The sequence below is a fragment of the Phoenix dactylifera genome, chromosome 2, assembly GCF_051530095.1.
Source record: "Phoenix dactylifera cultivar Ajwa chromosome 2, Ajwa_hap1_PhDact_Kaust_v1.1, whole genome shotgun sequence".
NCBI lineage: Eukaryota > Viridiplantae > Streptophyta > Magnoliopsida > Arecales > Arecaceae > Phoenix > Phoenix dactylifera.
The window spans coordinates 31,789,852-31,795,851 of NC_143191.1; the positions used below are offsets into that span (position 1 = coordinate 31,789,852).

The following is a 6,000-nucleotide window of genomic DNA, read 5'->3' on the forward strand; positions in this document are numbered from 1 at the left end:
AGTCACTCATAACCCGACCCAACTTGACCCATTTACACCCCTACGGAGAGTGACACAATATGATAAGCAAGGCTATTAACATTGTATTAAATGAGAAATTGAATTCGAAACATGCAAGTTCAAAAGGATCTCGAGCAGTTCAATAAACATCGATTCCTAAAGTAATTTAACTAGAGACAATTTTGCAAAAGGAGTCACTACATTGTTATGAACAATTATATCTTTGGTTCCAGATGGGTGTGCATATATTGGTGATGAGCTGGTACATAAGTTGATGCATAATTAAAAATATCCTAGAAAGTAGACAAGTACTCATAAAAATAAAGTAAATTTTAGAACAAATTACTTTTTTAACAAAGAAAATACCAAAAAAGTCCTGAAATTTATTATAACAAGCGATAAAAGGCACCATGCTAACTAGAATCCACTACTTACGGTAATGTTTGATCTAGCATGAACGGCTAGGATTATCCCTTATAAGACCATATCACCTCACTTGCACTGCGGTACATATGACAGACGACATCAGCACGCGTTAATCATGGTTTCGCGTGACACAGCGGCATTTCGAGGACGAAGATTTTTAGACACGGTCCTTTAGTACCGAAGCCTTTCTGCCTCTCCGAGCCCCGTCGAATTCCGTCCAGCGATAATCCTATCCTATCCGCCCTCCATCGTCGCCGGAACCCTAACCCTAGGCATTTGGCACCCCATCCGATCGATCCACCGCCTGCAGCGGCGGGGGTGGCGGCGGTAATGGGGAACGCGGAGAAGTTGATGAACCAGATCATGGAGCTGAAGTTCATGGCGAAGAGCCTGCAGCGGCAAGCGCGCAAGTGCGAGAAGAAGGAGAAAGCGGAGAAGCTCAATGAAGAAGGCGATCGAGAAGGGCAACATGGACGGCGCGCGCATCTACGCCGAGAACGCCATCCGCAAACGCACCGAGCAGATGAACTACCTCCGCCTCTCCTCCCGCCTCGACACCCAGGCCAAGATGCAGTCCGTGGGGAAGTCCATGGGCTCCATCGTGAAGTCCCTCGACTCCGCCCTCGCCGCCGGCAACCTCCAGAAGATGTCCGAGACGATGGACCGCTTCGAGCGCCAGTTCGTCAACATGGAGCTCCAGGCCGAGTTCATGGAAAGGGCCATGGAGGGGTCCGCCTCCCTCTCCACCCCCGAGTTCGAGGTCAACAGTCTCATGCAGCAGGTCGCCGACGACTACGGCCTCGAGGTCGCTGTCGGCCTCCCGCCGCCCGCTGCCCACGCTATCTCCGCTCCTGCTGCTGACAAGATCGACGAGGACGACCTCTCCAGGCGGCTTGGCGAGCTGAAGGCCACGGGTTGATCGATCGATCGATCGATCGATCGAGTGGTTCTGTTTCAAGATTGGAGCGGTGATGCGGGTATGGACACACACACACACCCACACACACACACACGAATCGTCTCTTCTTTTATATTATTGACGGTCACCCGTAAATTATTATATAAAGAAAAGGGAAAAAAACACCAAGGATAATAAGTCTTTATAATCTTTTGGTAGTAGTAGCTGAATTATGGATTCCACAGTACACTAGTTGATACTGCATGACCAGCAATGATCTTCGTTTGTATACATCAGGATGATACACACTATTATGTACTAGCCCAATGTGTAGCAGATAATATATGTGTCATGCTAGTGGATCGTGATGCTACACGTTTCATGAGGTGCAATCATGCAACTGAGTGCACGATGGTTGTTTTAACCATGGCTTCACATAATGCAAAGTTGTAGAACCATGAGAATTATCTTACTAAAAATTTCATTGATGATTTCAACTGCACGTTTTCTTTAATAGCATAGATTGGAGTTATCATTCACTATTGGGAGCTTCCATGTTATTTCATACTAGGCTCTATTATCGGTTGCGTGGGGCTCGATCGACTTCCTTATGTAAAGCCAACCGTTTAAATAGAGTTAGGATAGGTTGATTCGCTTGTTCTAGGTAAAATATTTTCACTTTCCTTGTGAGATTTGCTAAGGAGGGTAGTCTCTTAGGGTGATCAAATATGGGGATGAGGCTTAATTGTCTCCTAATAGAGTAATAGAAGTTGATTTAGATGTTCTTGCATTGGCAAAACGATATGGTTATCCTTTTTAGTTCCCGACACTTCACCCCATTTGCATGGGACCTTCATGTATTGCTGATCAAGAAAATACACCAACTCTAGATGCCATGTTACGCCAATCCCGACCGGGTTACACTTATTTTAAAATTAGTTTCTGTTGTTGTTTTACCCAAAGTTATGCCATAAAAATTGGCTAGGTGCCTATTTGCTAAGGATGTTCCAGCCATCCATGACCCTCAAATATCTATCATATTTATAGGCAGGCATCCGCCTGTAACTTATTCTATGTTGTGACTGTGAACTCTTTATACCTGGTTTAAATACTAAGATTGCACATGTATGGATACAAAGTCAGCTACTTGGAGGATTTTTTGAATTTTGTATTAATCGGAAAGGGCATGTTTGGTTGGGGGGAGGAAGTTGGACTTTGGAATGGAAATGGGAATGAGTGACTCCCATTCTAGTCATTTGGTTGGGGGGAGTGCCATTCCTGTTTCGATCTCGGAGGAAATGAGAATGCCCCAACCCCAACACCCACTCTTTGTTGTCCCCTATTATTCAAATTCCATTTCGATTCCGATTATGAACCAAACACATTGGAGAATATGGCCATTCCGATTTCTATTCCAATCCATTCTGATTTCGTTTCCGGTCATGAACAAAACACACCCTTATCTTTATGGAGGAATTCTTCAAACCAGATCTTAAGAGCTCCAACTTTCTATTGTTTTGCTATTGCAAATCCACACAAAAAAAAAGTGTCTTCTGTTTTTTGCTGATCAATGTCATGTACTAGACATGTTGGGAAAAATTTCAGTTTTTGGTTCACATACAAATTGTACATGATAAAATGTTGGTCATATTTCATCTAAATTGTCTCATGCTTTCTACTACAGAATATATATTTTTTTCAATGATATATTGATTGGATGATGATGTGGATATAAAAATTATTTACATAAGGTCACAGGCAAACTCATTTAATAATGTCTTGTTTTTTTCAAATCTTAGAGCTTCAAAAATCTGATTCCTCATATGATGTTTGACAACAGTTTATGCTGTACACAAATTCATGGTGGTATCCAAGCGACACCACTTTTATATTTTCTTCAACAATCTTGTGCATATATATGGAGACGGGTTTCTTTTTTTTCCTGATGTGCAACAGATCTTGTATGTAAGAGTTAGTTTGTGATTTTTGTTCTAGTTAAATCATAGATTTTTTCTTCCTAAGGCCCTGTTTGGATGCTCGGACAGTTTGTCCGTGGAATAGTCCATAGATGGCTAAAAAAATGAATATGTTGAGGAGTTGTGTCATAGGGAGAGAGAGTTTTATCAGTTTGGGTAATTTTTGATTCATACAAACTGATACTATGTAATAACCTCGCAGAAGGAATGTGGCACCTCAATTTTTCAGAATTGCATGATCCAGGGGCTTCCCCCATTGACTAAAAATCTTCTCTTTCAATTGCTGCCCCTTTTCTCACCTTCCATTGAATGAGTCTATTCCAGGGACAGCTTGCCAGGCTTCCAAACATGCCCGAAATCTCAGTGGATGGTGACTACCTTGTGTTCTGAATAATGATTATTCATTTAATTCAGAATTTGTATAGATACATATTCTAGTGAAAACATAAATTTTTTATGCTGTTTTAATCTGACTGATGTTGATGTTTATTGTTTTTCCGTGAACCTTGATGATTCCTTCTTGATCTCAAGATAGGTTCTTCTCTAAGTGAGGTTCTACCTTCTCAATTTTGTCGAATTTATGCTTGAGCAGGCAAACTATCATTCTAAGACAAAAGGTTTCCGATAAATAAAGCAATTTTCGCTTGTGAAGCCCTCAACAATCTCTAACTGCACTTTTGAATTAGCAGTCTGTAGTATAGTAACCTCGATGATCATCCACCAAGAGACTACATGTATGGTGATGATCCTCAGTCAATTTCCTTGGTTCATACATGGTTTGTTATCTTTCTTCTGTATAGCTCCATCATGTCCATTGTCCTTTCCTTTGAATGTCACCCTATTTTCATTGGTTTTTAAACTTGGTGAGTTATTACCATAAGAGATTAAATGACTCCTTTTCTTCTTCAAGTACAAAAAGAATTATTCGTTCCAGACTTTAATTTTAACGAACAGAATCAATCATCTTATCTCTACTCATGATCCGTTCCAGGACTCTAATTTTAATGAACAGAATGAATCATCTCATTTGTAATGACAAGACAATACATAACTGCAGTTTTCTGTCTACTATCTTCATGCCTTATTCTTTCGCAGTCTTTGGCACTTCTTTTTTATTTCTCGTAAGCTGTGCTCCAGATGACAGCTTGCCATTATATATTTTTATGACTAGTAACTAATTATTTACCTTTAATGAGCAGATAATGGAAAATCTTAGGTATTCACATGCTGACTTATTCAAATTTCATCCTATTGCGGGCCTTCAATTTCTCTTGCTGAAATCTATATGCGAAGCCTTCATCCGTTATATGTTGAAGAGGTGATGTTTGTTGATATACTTGTAGATACCATCTATTGGTGATTTTAGTTGATATGATTTTAGTTGATATACTTGTAGATACCATTTATTGGATGACGGCCTACGATCCGAACTGGAGGACATTAGGTGCTTGATTGTTCTTGTGATTATAAATAAACAAGTGGCTTGTCTTTTGGATATTTGTAAAGAGTACCAGGTAATGTTTGAACTATTGATTCTTAAAACATAACTTATTACTTTCGGGATTGCATTTTGATGTGATGTCTCTTAAGGTTGTATGCACTTTGGATGAATAGAAAACTAGTTACATGGTGTCATCATATGATGATATGGTTTGTTTCTGGACATCCTTAGGGATTACATGTTGAATTGCAAACTACCATAACTTTGTCAATTAGGAAAAAAATAACGAATAACCAGGATTGGGTAATATATTCATCCTAAAGTAAGTCTGCTGGTATCCTGCCTGTAAGACTCACTAAAATTGGAGAAGTAGGTTGATGACTTGGGATGTTGAAAGAAAGCACATGTTTTGTATCCTTCATCCCAAGTAAATGAAGGGGTATCTGAGAATTGAGAAGAGGTTGCATTTTATCGAGATCCATCATTTCCATTGTAACTTATAATTTGTCTAGGTCTTAGTTCTAATTCTTTCTTGTGTTTATGACCTATAATATTTTGTTACTCATTTTTTTTACAAAAAAATCCTATAACATTTCCATCAATATCATGCACTCATATAGTTTAGGAGGGAAGAAAAGACAGTTCAGTGTGCAAGGAGTTTGGTCTTTCCCATGGAATGGGGTGTATGGACTGGATTCTGCTAACCACTTAGGCCCTATTTGGGCGCGTTTTTGGAGAGGGTGGAAAGCACTTTCAGGGGATATAGTGATGTTTGCTAAAAAAAAAAGAGAGACAGAAATGCTTTCTAGTTCCCTTCAATCAAGTGCCAAAAAAATATCTTATTCCATAGAATAGATTATTCAGTCTATAAGACTATAACAGAGAAGGTAGTCCTCCAAAAATTATCCTCTCTACCAAAGTACAACCTAAGCTACTAGTGTGTAATGGCATGGGATATGTCCTAATCCAACTAAGGTTTGAAATCTAAATCTATGTCTCTCTCTCTCTCTCTCTCTCTCTCTCTCTCTCGCGCGCGCGCGTGCGCACACGCAGTATATGCATCTCTTCTGGATAATTATATGCATAAATATGAAGAATTTAAATAACAATCAGTATTTAGTGTTTATTCTTTTGTAAGGGCTGTTAATGGTTTCTTATTCTGTCGTTTAAAAAAATTTTAAAATTCAAATCACCATTTTAAGTGAAAATCCTTTTTTTTTATGTCGGGAGGCATGCCCCATTCATTAATTTCCGTAGAA

At 39.4% G+C, this 6,000-nt stretch overlaps 1 pseudogene across 1 annotated transcript; it reads left to right on the top strand.

Moving 5' to 3' along the window:
• Window positions 1-535: 535 nt before the first annotated feature.
• Window positions 536-4,847, top strand: LOC148714675 (ESCRT-related protein CHMP1B-like; annotated as a pseudogene). Its single transcript, XR_015975287.2, has 2 exons — window positions 536-1,403; window positions 4,500-4,847. The product of XR_015975287.2 is annotated as an ESCRT-related protein CHMP1B-like (transcript).
• Window positions 4,848-6,000: the final 1,153 nt, after the last annotated feature.